Below are 21,419 nucleotides of genomic sequence, written 5' to 3' on the forward strand. Positions count from 1 at the left end.
CCGATCCCCGGGCGGAGCAGATGATGGAGAGGATGGTGGCCGACCTTAAGCCTCACGACCCGAGGGCGGAGAAGCTGACGGGGGCCATGATCGTCTAGGAGTTTCTGGCGTAGCGCCTGGCTCCGCTCCAGGCGTGCTCGCGCCCCTTGTGGAAGCTCATGGACGAGGGAGACGACCTCCGCCTGCGACCCCGGACGCCTTGTCCGACGAGGAGCTGGACAGGGCCCTAATGTCTACTACACAACCTTCTTCTTGTAGACGTTGTTGGGCCTCCAAGTGCAGAGGTTTGTAGGACAGTAGCAAATTTCCCTCAAGTGGATGGCCTAAGGTTTATCAATCCGTGGGAGGTGTAGGATGAAGATGATCTCTCTCAAGCAGCCCTGCAACCAAATAACAAAGAGTCTCTTGTGTCTCCAACACACCCAATACAATGGTAAATTGTATAGGTGCACTAGTTCGGCGAAGAGATGGTGATACAAGTGCAATATGGATGATAGATATAGGTTTTTGTAATCTGAAAATATAAAAACAGCAAGGTAACTAATGATAAAAGTGAGCGTAAACAGTATTGCAATGCTAGGAAACAAGGCCTAGGGTTCATACTTTCACTAGTGCAAGTTCTCTCAACAATAATAACATAATTGGATCATATAACTATCCCTCGACATGCAACAAAGAGTCACTCCAAAGTCACTAATAGCAGAGAACAAACGAAGAGATTATTGTAGGGTACGAAACCACCTCAAAGTTATCCTTTCTGATCTATCTATTCAAGAGTCCGTAGTAAAATAACACGAAGCTATTCTTTCCGTTCGATCTATCATAGAGTTCGTACTAGAATAATACCTTAAGACACAAATCAACCAAAACCCTAATGTCACCTAGATACTCCAATGTCACCTCAAGTATCCCTGGGTATGATTATACGATATGCATCACACAATCTCAGATTCATCTATTCAACCAACACAAAGAACTTCAAAGAGTGCCCCAAAGTTTCTACCGGAGAGTCAAGACGAAAATGTGTGCCAACCCCTATGCATAGGTTCATGGGCAGAACCCGCAAGTTGATCACCAAAACATACATCAAGTGAATCACGTGATATCCCATTGTCACCACAGATACGCACGCCAAGACATACATCAAGTGTTCTCAAATCCTTAAAGACTCAATCCGACAAGATAACTTCAAAGGGAAAACTCAATCCATTACAAGAGAGTAGAGGGGGAGAAACATCATAAGATCCAACTATAATAGCAAAGCTCGCGACACATCAAGATCGTATCACCTCAAGAACCCGAGAGAGAGAGAGATCAAACACATAGCTACTGGTACATACCCTCAGCCCCGAGGGTGAACTACTCCCTCCTCGTCATGGAGAGCGCCGGGATGATGAAGATGGCCACCTGGTGAGGGTTCCCCCCTATGGCAGGGTGCCGGAACAGGGTCCCGATTGGTTTTTGGTGGCTACAGAGGCTTGCGGCGGCGGAACTCCCGATCTATTCGGTTCCCCGAAGGTTTTATGGTATATGGATATATATAGGCGAAAGAAGTCGGTAAGGGGAGCCACGAGGGGCCCACGAGGGTGGAGGGCGCGCCCAGGGGGGTGGGCGCCCCCCCTTGCCTCGTGCCTTCCTCGTAGCTTCCCTTACGTACACTCCAAGTCTTCTGGATTGCTTCCGTTCCAAAAATAACTCTCCCGAAGGTTTCATTCCGTTTGGACTCCGTTTGATATTCATTTTTTGCGGGTTAATAGGTTAGTCCCAAAAATAATATAAACGTGTTTAATAAAGCCCATAAACATCCAAAACAGATAATATAATAGCATGGAAGAATCAAAAATTATAGATACGTTGGAGACGTATCAGGCCCTCCGCTTCCTGGTCGGGGAGGACCAAGGGTACCCGCCAGAGACTCATCTTCCGCTATACCGCCTCCCGGATGGGGCGAAGATCGCCGCCACCATGCCTGTCTTCAATGAGCGCGGGCTCGATGAGCATCAGCCATGGAAGCAGTGGAGCGGTGGTCCGTCGATCGACGGAAGAGAGGTTTCAGCGCAACCCTACCTGGCGCGCCAAATGTCGGATTCGGGGTTCCGCAGACCCTTGAGAGGTTCGAACTCTGGGGTGCGTTGATAACCCACAAGTATAGGGGATCAATTGTAGCCTCTTTCGATAAGTAAGAGTGTCGAAGCCAACGAGGAGCTAATGGCAGAACAAATATTCCCTCAAGTTCTACCGACCACCGATACAAATCTACGCACGCTTAACGTTCGCTTTACCTAAAACAAGTATAAAACTAGAAGTACTTTGTAGGTGTTTCCGGATAGGCTTGCAAGATAGTAAAGAGCATACTTACTCGGGTCTGTGCTTTTGTCACTCACGCCACCCACCATAAGAAAATCATGAACATATTGCAAACCCTACAGCGGGGATCCCTCACGCTTGCGCGACACGGAGAGCACCATAGGACAACACCAATAATAAAACATGCAACTCAAACCAATCACGATCATCAATTAACCCATAGGACAAAAAGGATCTACTCAAACATCATAGGATAGCCATACATCATTGGGAAATAATATATAGCGTTGAGCACCATATTTAAGTAGAGATTACAGCGGGTAAAAGAGGAGTTACACCACTGCATAGAGGGGGGAAGAGTTGGTGATGATGGCGGTGAAGTTGTTGGTGAAGATTGCGGTGATGATGATGGCCACGGCAGCGTTCCGACGCCACTGGAAGAGAAGGGGAGAGGGGGCCCTTCGTCTTCTTCTTCCTTGACCTCCTCCCTAGATGGGAGAAGGGTTTCCCCTCTGGCCCTTGGCCTCCATGGCGTGAGAGGGGCGAGAGCCCCTCCGAGATTGGATCTGTCTCTCCGTCTCTCTCTGTTTCTGCCTTCTCCTCCGTTGCCCTTTCACCGTTTCCTATATATATGGAGATCCGTAACTCCGATTGGACTGAAATCTTCGCCGTGATTTTTTCCTAAAAATTAGCTTCCTTGCGGCCGAAGAAGGGCATCAACAGCCTTACGGGGGGCCCACAAGGGTCAGGGGCGCGCCCAGGGGGTGGGGCGCGCCCCCCTGCCTCGTGCCTCCCTCGGGCACCGTCTCGCGTGGATTTTCCTTCCCATATTCTTCGAATATTCCAAAAATAATCTCCGTCGGTTTTTATCCCGTTTGGACTCCGATTGATATGGATATTCTACGAAACAAAAACATGCAACAAACAGGAACTGGCACTAGGAACTGGATCAATATGTTAGTCCCCAAAAATAGTATAAAAAGTTGCCAAAAATATATGAAAGTTGTAGAATATTGGCATGGAACAATCAAAAATTATAGATACGACGGATACGTATCAGCATCCCCAAGCTTAATTCCTGCTCGTCCTCGAGTAGGTAAATGATAAAAAAGATAATTTTTGATGTGGAATGCTACCTAGCATAATCTTGATCATGTATCTAATCATGGCATGAATATTATGACACGAGTGATTCAAAGAAATAGTCTATCATTTGACATAAAAAACAATAATACTTCAAGCCTACTAATAAAGCAATCATGTCTTTTCAAAATAACAAGGCCAAAGAAAGTTATCCCTACAAAATCATATAGTCTGGCTATGCTCCATCTTCACCACACAAAATATTCAAATCATGCACAACGCCGATGACAAGCCGAGCAATTGGTTCATACTTTTTAACGCACTTCAGCTTTTTCAACCCTCACGCAATACATGAGCGCAAGCCATGGACATATCACTATAGGTGGAATAGAATAATATGATGGGGGTTATGTGGAGAAGACAAAAAAGGAGAAAGTCTCACATCGACGCGGCTAATCAATGGGCTATGGAGATTCCCATCAATTGATGTCACTGTGAGGAGTAGGGATTGCCATGCAACGGATGCACTAGAGCTATATGTGTATGAAAGCTCAAACTGAAACTAAGTGGGTGTGCATGCAACTTGCTTGCTCATGAAGACCTAGGGCATTTGAGGAAGCCCATCGTTGGAATATACAAGCCAAGTTCTATAATGAAAATTCCCACTAGTATATGAAAGTGATAACTCAAGAGACTCTCTATATGAAGAACATGGTGCTAGTTTGAAGCACAAGTGTGGTAAAAGGATAGTAACATTGCCCCTTTTTCTTCTTCTTTTTTTACGGGCTTCTTTGGCCCCCCTTTTTTTATTTAGGCTTCTTTGGCCTCTCTCTTTTTTTTGGATGGGGCAATGCTCTAATAATGATGATCATCACACTTTTATTTACTTACAACTCGATATCTAGAACAAAGATATGACTCTATATGAATGCCTCCGGCGGTGTACTGGGATGTGCAATGATCTAGCGTAGCAATGACATCAAAAAACGGACAAGCCATGAAAACATCATGCTAGCTATCTTACGATCATGCAAAGCAATATGACAATAAATGCTCAAGTCATGTATATGATGATGATGGAGGTTGCATGGCAATATATCTCGGAATGGCTATGGAAATGCCATGATAGGTAGGTATGGTGGCTGTTTTGAGGAAGATATAAGGAGGTTTATGTGTGATAGAGCATATCGTATCACGGGGTTTGGATGCACCGGCGAAGTTTGCACCAACTCTCGAGGTGAGAAAGGGAAATGCACGGTACCAAAGAGGCTAGCAATGATGGAAGGGTGAGAGTGCGTATAATCCATGGACTCAACATTAGTCATAAAGAACTCATATACTTATTGCAAAAGTTTATTAGCCCTCGAAGCAAAGTACTAGTACGCATGCCCCTAGGGGGATAGATTGGTAGGAAAATACCATCGCTCGTCCCCGACCACCACTCATAAGGAAGACAATCAATAAATACCTCATGCTCCGACTTTGTTACATAACGGTTCACCATACGTGCATGCTACGGGAACCACAAACCTCAACACAAGTATTTCTACTAATCCACAACTACCCACTAGCATGACTCTAATATCACCATCTTTATATCGCAAAACTATTGCAAGGAATCAAACATATCATATTCAGTGATCTACAAGTTTTATGTAGGATTTTATGACTAACCATGTGAATGACCAGTTCCTATCATCTCTCTAAATAGATATAAGTGAAGCAAGAGAGTTTAATTCTTTCTACAAAAGATATGCCCACACTCTAACAAATATAAGTGAAGCAAAAGAGCATTCTACAAATGGCGGTCGTCTAAGTGAAGAGAAACAGGCAATCCAAACTTCAAATGATATAAGTGAAGCACATGAAGCATTCTATAAAGCCATCCTCAAAAGATATAAGTGAAGTGCAAAGAGCATTGTATAAATCAACCAAGGACCATATCATACCAGCATGGTGCATAAAATAAAAATGAAAACTAAATGCAAAAGATGCTCCAAGATTTGCACATATCGCATGAACGAAACGAATCCGAAAACATACCGATATTTGTTGAACAAAGATGGGATGCCTTCTGGGGCATCCCCAAGCTTAGACGCTTGAGTCTCCTTGAATATTTACTTGGGGTGCCTTGGTCATCCCCAAGCTTGAGCTCTTTCCTCTCTTCCTTCTTCTCATATCGAGACCTTCTCGATCTTCGAACACTTCATCCACACAAAACTTCAACAGAAAACTCGGTAAGATCCGTTAGTATAATAAAGCAAATCACTACTCTAAGTACTGTTGCAAACCAATTCCTATTTTGTTTTTGCATTGTGTCTACTGTAATATAACTTTTTCATGGCTTAATCCACTGATATAAATCGATAGTTTCATCAAAACAAGCAAACTATGCATCAAAAACAGAATCTGTCTAAAACAGAACAGTCTGTAATAATCTGAACATTCACCATACTTATGATACTTGAACAATTCTGCAAAAATTAGGAAAAATAAAAAGTTTGTAAATAAAGACATTGCAAAAAGAATTAGAACCATTTGATGTTTCAGTAAAAAATGTAAAATCGCGCACTACAGCCAAAGTTTGTGTCCTGCACCGTACAAACCAACAAGCATTGTAAACATCCTAAAGGCAAACCTTGGCACATTATTTTTATATTTAAACTTTATAAAAGCACACAACAGAAATAAATGACTCTCTAAAACTTCCGGGTTGTCTCCCTGGCAGCGCTTTCTTTAAAGCCATTCAGCTAGGCATATAGTGCTCAAGTAGTGAATCCACCCGGATCCCAAGGTATATCAAAGCCAATTTTAATTAGCAATGATTTGTGATTTAGTAGTGAGCAAAAAGTAACATATATCATGTAATGACGAAGTATAACTCTCTTCCTATGCATCGGCATGTCATAAAAGAACAATTCATGCACACATAGTAAAGGCCAATGCATAGTATAAACAGTTTCTTGCAATTTTATCATATTGGAAACATGGAGAAGCGGAGATATAGTTCCTCTCTCATAATAATTGCAAGTAGGAGCAGAAAGCACATGCATATTATATTCATCAAAATCATCATGTGCAACGGTATAAGGCAACCCATCAATATAATCCTTAATAAGGGTAAACTTCTCCGATATAGTGTAGTTGGGAGAATTCAAAAAGGTAATAGGACTATCATGCGTGGGTGCAATAATAACAATTTCATGTTTAACATAAGGAACTATAGCAAGTTCATCTCCATAAGCATAATTCATATTGGCATCTTGGCCACAAGCATAGCAAGCATCATCAAAAAGGGATATTTCAAAAGAATCAACGGGATCATAATAGTCATCATAGCAATCATCCTTCGGTAAGCACGAAGGGAAATTAAACAATGTATAAGTTGAAGAGTTACTCTCATTAGAAGGTGGGCACGGGTAGCTAATCCACTCTTCCTCCTTTTGTTCTTCGCTCCCCTCATCTTTTTTTCATCCAATGAGCTCACAGTTTCATCAATTTCTTTTTTCCATAGACTCTTGCAAAATATTAGTCTCTTCTTGGACAACGGAGACTTTCTCAATAAATGCATCAATATCAGAGTTGAATTCATAATTGGCATAGAAATATTTAAGGATAGCTAAATTTTCAGGTCTATAAACAGCATCATAAAGATTTTCAAACTCTTTGAAAATAGATTCAATTTCATAAGCACCCATAAAAGCAACAAATTCTTCTATTTGTTCCACATCATAGTAATCATATGTACCTCTAGCATGAGAAGCCAAGGTTTCATTATCATTAAATTTGCATGAAAAGGGAAGGGTGTGGAGACTTCATCCTAGAGCAACAAGTATAATGATATCTCAAGCATAGTTGCCTAGCATACCACTTCAACATATGAATTTGATCCCATAATAGTTTCCCTTTTTGAGTCAAGCGATAATCCCTAAAGTATTCACGTTGATCCAATGTGTCTCCCATTACATAGTTGAATGGGGTTTTCTCAGGATTATTAAAGTAGTACATAAAATCTTTCACATAATGAGCATCGAGGGTTTTAGGAGGTTCCCCATCTCCATGAGCAGGAAGTACACCTAATTTTTTTGGTATTTCGTGTTCCATATCCATAACTAAAGATAAAGAACAACTAAGAAAAGCAAATAAAAATTACTTAGTGATAAAGCAAACAAGCACACACGAGAATATTCACCCCACGCTATTGCTCCCCGGCAACGGCGCCAGAAAAAGGTCTTGATAACCCACAAGTATAGGGGATCAATTGTAGCCTCTTTCGATAAGTAAGAGTGTTGAACCCAATTAGGAGCTAAAGGTAGAACAAATATTCCCTCAAGTTCTATCGACCACCGATACAACTCTACGCACGCTTAACATTCGCTTTACCTAAAACAAGTATAAAACTAGAAGTACTTTGTAGGTGTTTCCGGATAGGCTTGCAAGATAGTAAAGAGCACGTAAATAAAAACTAGGGGCTGTTTAGATAAAGACACAACTAAATTAGTTTTAGTAGAGAGCTTTTTGTCACGAGAAAGTTATTTGTCCCTAGGCAATCGATAACTAGACCGGTAATCACTATTGCAATTTTATTTGAGGGAGAGGCATAAGCTAACATACTTTCTCTACTTGGATCATATGCACTTATGATTGGAACTCTAGCAAGCATCCGAAACTACTAAAGATCATTAAGGTAAAACCCAACCATTGCATTAAAGTATCAAGTCCCCTTTATCCCATACACAAACAACCTACTTACTCGGGTCTGTGCTTTTGTCACTCACGCCACCCACCATAAGAAAATCATGAACATATTGCAAACCCTACAGCGGGGATCCCTCACGCTTGCGTGACACGGAGAGCACCATAGGACAACACCAATAATAAAACATGCAACTCAAACCAATCACGATCATCAATTAACCCATAGGACAAAACGGATCTACTCAAACATCATAGGATAGCCATACATCATTGGGAAAAAATATATAGCGTTGAGCACCATATTTAAGTAGAGATTACAATGGGTAAAAGAGGAGTTACACCACTTCATAGAGGGGGGAAGAGTTGGTGATGATGGCGGTGAAGTTGTTGGTGAAGATTGCCGTGATGATGATGGCCACGGCAGCGTTCCGGCGCCACCGGAAGAGAAGGGGAGAGGGGGCCCCCTTTGTCTTCTTCTTCCTTGACCTCCTCCCTAGATGGGAGAAGGGTTTCCCCTCTGGTCCTTGGCCTCCATGGCGTGGGAGGGGCGAGAGCCCCTCCGAGATTGGATCTGTCTCTCTGTCTCTCTCTGTTTCTGCCTTCTCCTCCGTTGCCCTTTCACGGTTTCGTATATATATGGAGATCCGTAACTCCGATTGGACTGAAATCTTCGCCGTGATTTTTTCCTAAAAATTAGCTTCCTTGTGGCCGAAGAAGGGCATTAATCGCCTTACGGGGGCCCCATGAGGGTCAGGGGCGCGCCCCCTGCCCGTGCCTCCCTCAGGCACCGTCTCGCGTGGATTTTCCTTCCCATATTCTCTGAATATTCCAAAAATAATCTCTGTCCGTTTTTATCCCGTTTGGACTCCGTTTGATATGGATATTCTGCGAAACAAAAACATGCAACAAACAGGAACTGGCACTGGGCACTTGATCAATATGTTAGTCCCCAAAAATAGTATAAAAAGTTGCCAAAAATATATGAAAGTTGTGGAATATTGGCATGGAACAATCAAAATTTATAGATACGACGGAGACGTATCATGCATATGAAGAACACTCTCTCCCCAGCCTACCCGCTCAGTGATCCCACGGCCTAGCTCGACGCACCCAAAGAACAAGAGACACAGGGGTTTATCCTGGTTCAGGCCACCTTGCAGTGTAATACCCTACTCCAGCTTTGTAGTGGATTGCCTCGAGGGGCTGAGGATGAATTAGTACAGTGGTGGAACAGCCTCCGGAGGTTAGGTGTTCTTGAGCTCGATGAGCTGGTGAGGTGGTTCGGGTGGAATGGATCCGTCCCAAGATGCCTCTCTATGGTGGTGGCTAAGTCCTATTTATAGTGGCCTTGGTCCTCTTCCCAAATGTAGGTGGGAAGGGATCCCACAACGGCCAAATTTGAAGGGAGACAACTAGTACAAGATATCCTGACAAAAGTGGTCTTCGCCTGCAAAAGGCTGTGGTGGTGACGCTGCTGTGGGCTCCGCGATGACCTCCGTCCTGCCGTCCTAGCGGTCTTGGTCTTGTTGCACTGGAATGGAAATCTTTGCCTGATTCCTTGGGACTTCGCGCCTACGCTTGCCTCCTTACTACCAAAGAGGAAACCGGTATGCTGCGCCCGCTGGCGCCCGCCTGGCCTTGGTCGTCATGGCTCACGTCATGTGAACCTCGCGAGGTGCACCTTGCATAGAAATATCCGCTCCTCGGGAGCCAGCCTGGTGAGGCTGCCCCCAGGGAGGTCTTGGTGTCGTCCGCCTCACGAGGCTTGGCCTCTCGTGAGGGTCTTGATTTGTTGCTGCCAAAGCTGGGTCGTACCGGGCCGTCGATGGAGCCATGCCACGAGCCGCAGGCAGGCAAGTCAGGGTACCCCCGTTCCTAGGATGCCGACGTCAACAAAAATAGACCACTCATCAATGGTGCATGACCATAAAAGATATTACTCATATAAATAGAAAACCATTATTCTCTGATTTAAATGAATAACCGTCTCGCATCAAACAAGATCCAGATATAATGTTCATGCTCAACGCTGGCACCAAATAACAATTATTCAGGTCTAAAACTAATCCTGAAGGTAGACGTAGAGGTAGCGTGCCGACGGCGATCACGTCGACCTTGGAACCATTTCCGACGCGCATCGTCACCTCGTCCTTAGCCAATCTTCGTTCAATCCGTAGCCCCTGTTTCCAGTTGCAAATATGAGCAACAAAACCAGTATCAAATACCCAGGCGCTACTACGAGCATTAGTAAGGTACACATCAATAGCATGTATATCAAATATACCTTTCACTTTGCCATCCTTCTTATCCGCCAAATAATTGGGGCAGTTCCGCTTCCAGTGACCAGTCCCTTTGCAGTAGAAGCACTCAATTTCAGGCTTAGGTCCAGACTTGGGCTTCTTCCCGGGAGCAGCAACTTGCTTGCTATTCTTCTTGAAGTTCCCCTTCTTACCTTTACCCTTTTTCTTGAAACTAGTGATCTTGTTAACCATCAACACTTGATGCTCCTTCTTGATTTCTACCTCTGCATCCTTAAGCATTGCGAAGAGCTTGGGAATTGTCTTTTCCATCCCTTGCATATTATAGTTCATCACAAAGCCTTTATAGCTTGGTGGCAGCGATTGAAGAACTCTGCCAATGACACTATCATCCGGAAGATTAACTCCTAGCTGAGTCAAGTGGTTATGGTACCCAGACATTCTGAGTATGTGTTCACTGGCAGAACTGTTCTCCTCCATCTTGCAGCTATAGAACTTGTTGGAGACTTCATATCTCTCAATTCGGGCATTTGCTTGAAATATTAACTTCAACTCCTGGAACATCTCATATGCTCCATGACGTTCAAAACGTCTTTGAAGTCCCGATTCTAAGCCGTAAAGCATGGCACACTGAACTATCGAGTACACATCAGATTTAGCTTGCCAGATGTTCATAACGTCCGGAGTTGCTCCTGCAGCAGGCCTTGCACCTAGCGGTGCTTCAAGGACGTAATTCTTCTGTGCAGCAATGAGGATAATCCTCAGGTTATGGACCCAGTCCGTGTAGTTGCTACCATCATCTTTCAACTTAGCTTTCTCTAGGAACGCATTAAAATTCAAGGGAATGGTAGCACGGGCAATTAATCTACAACATAGATATGCAAAAACTATCAGGACTAAGTTCATGATAAATTAAGTTCAATTAATCATATTACCAAAGAACTCCCACTTAGATAGACATCCCTCGAGTCATCTAAATGATCACGTGATCCATATCAACTAAACCATGTCCGGTCATCACGTGAGATGGAGTAGTTTTCAATGTTGAACATCTCTATGTTGATCATATCTACTATATGAGTCACGCTTGACCTTTCAGTCTCAGTGTTCCGAGGCCATGTATGTACATGCTAGGCTCGTCAAGTTTAACTCGAGTATTCTGCACGTGCAAAACTGTCTTGCACCCGTTTTATGTGAACATAGAGCTTATCACACCCAATCATCACGTGGTGTGACGAACTGTCGCAACGGTGCATACACAGGGAGAATACTTATACCTTGAAATTTAGTGATGGATCATCTTATAATGCTACCGCCGTACTAAGTAAAATAAGATGCATAAAAGATAAACATCACATGCAATCAAAATATGTGACATGATATGGCCATCATCATCTTGTACCTTTGATCTCCACCTCCAAAGCACCGTCATGATCTCCATCGTCACTGCTTGACACCTTGATCTCCATAGTAGCGTCGTTGTCGTCTCGCCAACTATTTCTTCTACAACTATCGCTACTGCATAGTGATAAAGTAAAGCGATTACATGGCGATTGCATTTCATACAATAAAGCGGCAACCATAAGGCTGTAGCCAGTTGCTGATAACTTTTACAAAACATGATCATCTCATACAATAACGTATATCACATCATGTCTTGACCATATCACATCACAACATGCCCTGCAAAAACAAGTTAGACGTCTTCTGCTTTGTTGTTGCAAGTTTTACGTGGCTGCTACGGGCTTCTAGCAAGAACCGTTCTTACCTAGGCATCAAAACCACAACGATTTTTCATCAGGTGTGCTGTTTTAACCTTCAACAAGGACCGTCCGTAGTCAAATTCGATTCAACTAAAGTTGGAGAAATAGACACCCGCCAGCCACCTTTATGCAAAACAAGTTGCATGTCTGTCGGTGGAACCGGTCTCATGAACGTGGTCATGTAAGGTTGGTCCGGGCCGCTTCATCCAACAATACCGCCGAATCAAAATAAGACGTTGGTGGTAAGCAGCATGACTATGATCGCCCACAACTCTTTGTGTTCTACTCGTGCATATCATCTACGCCTAGACCTGGCTCGGATGCCACTGTTAGGGAACGTAGCATGCAATTTCAAAAAAATTCCTATGGTCACGCAAGATCTATATAGGAGATGCATAGCAACGAGAGGGGGAGAGTGTGTCCATGTACCCTCGTAGACCGAAAGCGGAAGCGTTAGCTTAACGCGGTTGATGTAGTCGAACGTCTTCGCGATCCAACCGATCAAGCACCGAACGTACGACACCTCCGAGTTCTGCACACGTTCAGCTCGATGACGTCCCTCGAACTCTTGATCCAGCAGAGGGACAAGGGAGAGTTTCGTCAGCACGACGGCGTGGGTGATGGTGGTGTGATCCATGCAGGGCTTCGCCTAAGCACTACGACGCTATGACCGGAGGAGTAAACTGTGGAGGGGGGCACCGCACACGGCTAACAGAACAATTGATGTGCTATGGGGTGCCCCCTGCCCTCATATATAAAGGAGGAGGGGTAGGAGGTGCCAGCCTAGGGGCACGCCCAAGTGGGGGGGGGGGAACCCACTAGGACTCTTAGTCCTAGTAGGTTTCCCCCTTCCTTCTCATGGATGGGGAAAGAGAGAAGGGAGAGGGAGGAGGAGAAGGAAGGGGGGGCGCCGCCCCCTCCCCTTGTCCAATTCGGACTCCCATGGGGGGTGCGGCCACCCCTTGTGGGCTGCCTCCTCTCTCCCCTATGGCCCATGAGGCCCATTACTTTCCCCGGAGGGTTCCGGTAACCTCCCGATACTCCGAAAAATACCCAAAACGATCCAGAACCATTCCGGTGTCCGAATATCATCGTCCAATATATCAATCTTTACCTCTCGACTATTTCGAGACTCCTCGTCATGTCCGAGATCTCATCCGGGACTCTGAACAATCTTCAGTCACCAAAAATACATAACTCATAATACAAATCGTCATCGAACGTTAAGGGTGCGGACCTTACGGGTTCGAGAACTATGTAGACATGACCGAGACACATCCCCGGTCAATAACCAAGAGTGGAACCTGGATTCTCATATTGGTTCCTACATATTCTACAAAGATCTTTATCGGTCAAACCGTAATGACAACATACGTTATTCTCTTTGTCATCGGTATGTTACTTGCCCGAGATTCGATCGTCGGTATCCTCATACCTAGTTCAATCTCGTTACCGGCAAGTCTCTTTACTCATTCCGTAATGCATCATCACGCAACTAACTCATTAGTCACATTGCTTGCAAGGCTTATCGTGATGTGCATTACTGAGAGGGCCCAGAGATACCTCTCCGATACTCGGAGTGACAAATCCTAATCTCGATATATGCCAACCCAACAAACACCTTCGGAGACACCTGTAGAGCATCTTTATAATCACCCAGTTATGTTGTGATGTTTGATAGCACACGAGTTGTTCCTCCGGTATTCGGGAGTTACATAATCTCATAGTCAAAGAAATATATATAAGTCATGAAGAAAACAATAGCAATAAAACTTAACGATCATTATGCTAAGCTAACGGATGGGTCTTGTCCATCACATCATTCTCCTAATGATGTGATCCCGTTCATCAAATGACAACACCTGTCAATGGTCAGGAAACTTAACCATCTTTGATTAACGAGCTAATCAAGTAGAGGCATACTAGAGACACTTTGTTTTGTCTATGTATTCACACATGTATCAAGTTTCCGGTTAACATAATTCTAGCATGAATAATAAACATTTATCATGATATAAGGAAATATAAATAACAACTTTATTATTGCCTCTAGGGCATATTTCCTTCATCTTTTATTTCACAGATGACTAAAAACAGTCAGACTGGTCAGATCTCCCCAACTGTAGTTCCTTGGCAATTAGTACACAATTAGTTTAAATGATTATAGGGCCTTTGTAAACAGTGGATAATGCCTTTAGGACGATCAAAATGGCCTGCCCCTCGGCCTCCTCTACTGACGTACACAGCTGCACATGTTGGCTCACTGAAACAAACACCCGGTCTCTATAGTCCCTGGTAACTGAACCAGCACAACTCTCACCTGAATATGCAAAAAAGCAACATCTATGCTATCCATGTACGTGCAATTTACAAACACTAATAATTAAATAAACTAAATTCCTAACTTTGCAACAAGCTTATACGGAAAATCTTACAAAGAATTGAGTGTTTAGGAGTTATTCTAGGTACCTTGAGCTTGATTAACGGTAGTGGTTGGTCGGTGGATGGAACAGCCTTTGGCCGTCCATGTGTTGTCAGCTGTATTTCGTAGATCCGTCATGTGTACCCTTTGCCTGATCCGTTAATTGTCAAAGATGAGAAGCTCGATTCCTTTATGAACCCGGTACAACTACTTGTATTACCTGATGCACATACAGACAATAGCTCCTAGTTAGCACTGAATAAAATTGTTTGCATCAGGGATTCACCAAGTAGCTTGTCTCCCGGCGAGCGATACTCAATTACATCAGGTAGATGGATTATAGAGGTTATATGTGAATCGATGTGTTCTTGGGAAAGGGAAACAGAAGAGGGCTGCTATACCTTGAGTGGGAGGTGAGATGATCCATAACGGCGAGGCGCACCATGTTGGACAGCGGTTGGGCTCCGTCGTGGAGGCGGCTTGGACACGCCGGCGTAGGTGTCCTCGATGGCCTGGAGCTCCGTCTCCCGCGACGTCTCGGTACAATCGCTAGCGTCACCGCCGCCAGTAGGACGGCGTCGTGGGCGGAGTATGTAAGTGCGGTGGCGGTCGGTGTTTGGCTAGGGAGATTTTGATCCCGGTCGATCGCTAGGCAGGACGTGCGCATGGATTGCTGGCAGAACATTGCATGGGGGCCTTGAATTGGATGGCAGACCGTGGAAGAAAAATTGGATAACATAGCGTGTTGATTTTTCTGTGTACGCTAATATGGCCGGCCTTTGAGTAATTTAAGTTTGTTTTAAGGGAAGCCCTAGGAATCAAATTACTGATTCCTTGTACGATGGATTTCATGTCGATACGTGTGATGGGCTCGTAAACGTGGCTTGGGCATTAGTACGTTCCTTAATTAGGGGCACAGTTACAGGACCACAGGGGAAATATTGACGCATCCAACATTTTAGGAAACTGATCCCTGATTTCTAGGATATAATAAATCCTATAAATCACGTTTTATTTCTGGTAACAAATCGCTCCCCGGTTGTTTGGATGGAAGCATTTTTCATGCGATAGAAATCAGGAAGCATCATATAGGTTATCAAATACGTATTGAAAATATGCACGTGTCACTAATGATATTACCATAAGCTGTTAACAAATTCCATTGATGCTTTGATATGAAAAACACAAAATGACGCATGCTTCCTTACATGTTTAATAAAGCTTCATGGCTCATCATTCGATGCTTCGGAAAAAATGGTAACCGAAACTCTGTTCAATGGTGTAGAAGCATCTCGATTTGGTGGAAGTTGCATCATACATTACAGAAGCATTTTTTCTTATGTGTAGGAAGCAAAATAGAGCAATGTTGGATACACCATTGATAGGTAATTGAATTACAGGTAGAAAGCATACCAATAATTTTACATATATATTTTGACCGAAGAAAATTATGCTTCCAAAAGAGTGGAAATTTGTTTCCAACAACAATTACTTGTACTTCCAATGTGAACAAAATCTGAATCACGTGTGGCTACTGTAGCACATATGGCATCCTTCAACCGGGCCAAATGCAAGACCGCTGGAGCACAGCCGCCGTAGCACGCATGAGAGCATCGCTACCACGCAGCCACATTGAAAAGGGACCTCATGAGTCTATAGCATGCAGCCCTGATTACAAGCTTCAACAAGCAGAGCCACACCGGCGAGATTACAGTGCCACACTGGCCAGATTGGGGATGTAGCGCGACGAACGGATCACAAGGAGCGCTGTGAGGGCATGAAGCACACATGCACATGCTTAGCCATCAAGGCGACATGGTGTAGTGCGTTCTTGCCGGAGGACTTGCTGGCCGAACGTAGATGCGGTGGTGCAATAAGAGCGAGGTTGAAGCGAGGAGGATCCAGATGGCAGGTGTGGCAGGGAGGGCGGCGAGGTAATTAATTAGGGTTTGATGGTGGATGTGAGGATGGTTCGGAGGGGTTGTATAGTAGAGCCAGGCGTTGTTGGATGCATGGCTCCAAAACGATTGGTGAGATGCTGGTCTGACGAAAACCATGTATCAGACGTCTCACAGGAAGAGTTTCCCTTCAAGTTTATAGCCTTACCACACCTGGATAGATTTATTATATAATTACCATATTCGAAATTTCCTGAGTTATGACCTTACCATACTAGATTGATTTATTACTATAATTATCATATTTGAGATTTATGAATTTGTAGCCTTGCCATACGTGGATTAATTGTGATTGATTACTATAAATACATTGAGTATTGTTGATCAGACGAGAAAAGAGGAAAACCGATGGGAGGGTGGTGGTGGGAGGTGGGACGAAGAAAATCAGACGAAAAAATCCAGACAAAAATAAATCATTAGACTATTCATCAACTCAGACATTATGAATAGAGAGATATAACATAGAATGATACATGAAAAAAATGACTAAATGATAACGCCCACACATGTGGCATGAAGACAATTAGTCCAAACGCCCTAATCACCATTGGATCAATTAGCACGATTTTTACAGAAAAAAGTCGCATCTCACGTGCCCGTGCGGCCAGGAAACCAGCCGCCCGAACGCCTCCCACTCCTTTGTCTCACCTTTGGATATCTTTTCTTCCCCACTCTCCTTCCACCCGGCCTGAATCAGGCTCACCTTATCCATTGAGCAGCTCACAGCACACACTCGCACGGGATGGAGGGGGGAAAGAGGGTAGGTGCGGCAGCTCGTCGACGGCGGCCGCGGCGGCTCCGTGCAGGGAGGCAGAGGCCCGGCGACGCCATGGACGCGCGGCTGCGACGGGGGGCGACGCCGTGGGAGTCCTCCCCGAGGGCGTTCTCCCGTCGGCGAGTGGGGGTCTCGCCCTGCAAGGGATCTCGACGCGGTTGGAGGTGTGGACGGTGTAGATGTTGCTCACGTAGGCGAGCTCATGCCGGTGGCTGCCGCGGCGGCATGCCCGGAGACCGCGGCGGAGGTCTCCTCCGGGCGGCTGACCCGGCAGGGGCTGCCGTGGCGGCGCGCTCAAGCGCTCGTGCTTGGGGCGGCTTTGGCGACGCTTGAGGAGCTGGACAATTGCAGAGTGCAGGTGGTCGTCCGGGGAGCGCGCGCCGTCAGCGCTGGCGGAGAGGAGCGGCGGGAAGACGACGCGTCCGACGGCGCATCTGCGACGTGAGGCTTGGGTTGCCGGTAAGGCCGCGGCTGCGCGTGCGGCATCCTCCAGGCGGCGCTGAACAGGGCAGGTGTGGGTGAACGAGGAGGCCGCCTTCGTCCCGGCGAGATCCAGTGTCCCCGCAGCCGCCGTACGTTGGAGCGCTGTGGCAGCTCGCCGGTAAGTCCCGGTTGTGCCCTTCTTTTTCCTTATCCTCTTCCTTGCTCACATCCATGTCTGACGGCCAGCAGGCCAGGGATGGCTTGCGCCGATGCTAGGCGGCGTCGCTGGTCTCCATGCCCGACGGCCAGAGATGGCTCGCGCGGTGCTCTACGCATCGATGGTCTCCATGCCCGGTGCCAGGTTGGCCCAGCTCGGCGTGCCCCTATGGCTGCATTCCTATTCTGCAACACTACCAGCAAAAGGAGCAAGCCTGGGGCGTTCAACAATTGTTACTTCATCCCCTCTCCATGCTTCGACCCGCCAAATCCCATCAGGAAACATTTTTTCAAAGTGAGCAGTGCTTTCAACCCCTATGTCATTCCCTCTCATTGATTTATTTGATCATGCCGTGCATGAATGCCTGTTAAGAACATTCACGAGATGCCTGTTTAGAACATTCACGTAATGCCGAGTGAGCATACCCCCTCTCTTCATGTTGCTACTGATGGATGCGTATTGGCCATTGGCCCATGAATCAACCATTTTACTTTCCGATTCAACGAATTCTTAAGATGCAATTGTTTCATGGGCACTTTCACACATTTTTTCTGATGTTATATAGCGACGATTTTTGTTGCTGGGATGGCAAGTTTTACACAAGTTCACAATCACCAAAATTTGCATGGCAATTTAGCTCGTTTTTTGCCATGAGCATGGGATTTGTTAAGTATTTTTTTTAGATAATTTCCCATGATGATAGACTTGTTAAGTAATTCAAATGTAATCTAGCCGTGCACATAGGTCATGGCAAACAAGTTCAGAACCAATCCAGTTGTGTTGTGCACATAGGCCATTGCATTTTTTTTAATATTCATATGCCATGGCATTTTGTTTTCATATTTTTTTGTGATTTTTTACATACACGGCAAATTAATCATAAAGAACATGGAAAATTTTAATTTATATATGATGGCAATTTTTACTCTATATTTTGACATGGCAAAATTTAAACTATTATTCCATGGTAATTTTTTTACATTGGTATTCTTGTGAGCGTTTTTGCTATACTCATTTTGATAAACCATGCCAATTCGTTGTATTGATATTATAATTGCCATGTCAACTATTTCCTTAAAATGAAAGATGGTAGCTATAAAAAGAGTAGAATTTGCCATCCCCCATAAACTACATTTTCCATGCCTCATGAACTTAAGATGCCATGTTCTGTTAGAATTATTATTTTTACATACACGACAATTTTGATAAAAATCCCACATCAATTTTGAATATGCATTTTTTCCACGACAATTTTGAATATACGTTTTTGCCATGGCAAATTTGATCATCCTTTTTTGCCATCCCCCATATACTGCAATTGCTCTATATGACATTTTCATGTGATTTGCTATAGTACTTTTTAATCTAAAAACATGGCAAACTTTCCATGGCAACTTTGCCATGTTCAAAAAACATGTCAAAGTTATAAATGTTTAAAAACATGGCAACTTAATATGTTCAACACCAGGGCAAATTTGGTTTATTGATCATGGCAAATTTTAGTTTATTGGTTCATGGAAAATTTAGTTTCTTGATCATGGCAATTTTAGTTCTCAAATCATGGCAACTTAGTTTACATGATTTTTTCTGCCATGGCAATTTTCAATACGAATCTGCCATGGCAATTTTTCTTGTTCATGGCAAATTTAATTTACATGAATTTCGTCGTGGCAAGTTTTGATATGAATCTGCCATGGAATTTTTCTTGTTCATACTTGATTTTCAACTTTGTGTTTTTTTCACACACGGCAAATTCATCATTCAAGCACACGGCAATTCTTGATACGAATTTGCCATGGCAAGTTTTGTTAGGAATCTGTCGTGGCAATTTTCTTGTTCATCTTTTTTTGATTTTCAACTTTATGTGTTTTTTACACACACGACAAATTCATCATACAAAACACGACAATTCTTGATACAAATCTGCCATGCCAAGTTTTCATACAAATTTGGTTTATTGATCATGGCAAATTTTAGTTTATTGGTTCATGTCAAATTTAGTTTACAATTCGTGGCAAATTTAGTTTATTGATCATGGCAAATTTAGTTCTCAAATCATGGCAATTTAGTTTACATGTTTTTTTTTCTTTTGCCGTGGCAAGTTTAAATATGAATTTGCCATGGCAATTTTTCTTGTTCATGGCAAATTTAGTTTACGTGAATTTCGCCGTGGCAAGTTTTGATGCGAATTTGCCATGGCAAGTTTCTTGTTCATATTTGAATTTCCAACTTTTTGTGTTCTTCACACACGATAAATTCATCATACAAAACACGCAATTCTTTGATACCAATCTGCCATGGCAAATCTCTTTGTTCATACTTGATTTTCAATTTTTTGTGTTTTTTCTCTCACACGACAAAATTATCCTTCAAAACACGGCAATTTTAATTAAATTTCATGGCAATTTTAATTTAAAATGCCATTGCATTTTTTATCTTTTATTTGTCATGTCAATTTTGTGTGTTCTTTTCACATGATTTTTTTTACTATTTGTGTTTTTTCACATGGCAACATTGATTTTTTTTGTCATGGCAGATTTGCCATATTTCATTGGGGGATTAAATATGTGTTTATAAACCCTTGCCATCGTTAAAAAAACAATGTAATGGCAAATAGTTTGGTCAAACTCAAATGGCAAATTTTCTGCTATTTTCAAAGCTGATGGCATTTTTTAGTATCTGAGCAAAATCTAGGCTTTTATTTGTCAAAGAAAGAAAACAAAATCTGGGCCTTTTCATTCAATTCATTCTTAGTGGGCTTTTTGTTCCTTTTTTCACAGGGAAAAGGGTCTCTGATGGACGCGTGCGGGCTGGGGGTTTCCCTGGCGAACGAATTCATGCAAGGGATCGACCCCCTCCTACTGAACGAGTCGTGTGGGGTAGGGTGGTCCTCCCGCCACACGTGTGGGCAGTTTTAATATTCGCCCACACAGAATCGTGTGGGATGCAATTGGATATGCCACACGGTTGTGTGGGCGGGTGTCTATTGTGTCACACGTGTGGCAGTTATCGGCGTCCAAAAAAATGTAGTCTATTGTGTCACACGTGTGGCAGTTATCGGCGTCAAAAAAATGTAATAAAAAGAGTGTTCTCTTTTTTCCTCAAAAAAGAAGAGTGTTGTTTTCTTTAGAGTTAACTTTGCGGACCAATCGAGGCTTATCAAAGGTCGAAATATCACTGAAAAATTTCATCCTTGAAACAGTTGTGCAATCCTGTCATAAAAGGAAAGGCCTTGCCTTAGTTCTTAACTAGACTTCAGAAAAGCTTTTGATTCCATCTTGTGGGAGAGTTTGTACTCCCTCCGGTCCTTTTTACTCTGTATATTAGAATTGTCTGAAGTCAAACTTCGTAAAGTTTGACCATATTTATATGAAAAAATATTAACATCTATCATGCAAAAGTTATACAATATGAAACTTTAAGTCATGACTCATCTACCGGTATTGATTTCACATAGTGAATGTTGGCATTTTTTCTATAAAGCTGGTCAAATTTTACGAGGATTGACTTCAGAC

At 43.6% G+C, this 21,419-nt stretch overlaps 1 long non-coding RNA gene across 1 annotated transcript; it reads left to right on the top strand.

Annotated features, from left to right (window-relative positions):
* Positions 1-17,111: 17,111 nt before the first annotated feature.
* On the top strand, positions 17,112-21,103 carry LOC141042317 (uncharacterized). The gene is made up of 3 exons (XR_012204550.1): positions 17,112-17,865; positions 17,937-18,198; positions 20,685-21,103. It is a non-coding gene; the product is annotated as an uncharacterized lncRNA (long non-coding RNA).
* Positions 21,104-21,419: the final 316 nt, after the last annotated feature.

The sequence above is a fragment of the Aegilops tauschii genome, chromosome 3 (assembly GCF_002575655.3).
Source record: "Aegilops tauschii subsp. strangulata cultivar AL8/78 chromosome 3, Aet v6.0, whole genome shotgun sequence".
Lineage (NCBI taxonomy): Eukaryota > Viridiplantae > Streptophyta > Magnoliopsida > Poales > Poaceae > Aegilops > Aegilops tauschii.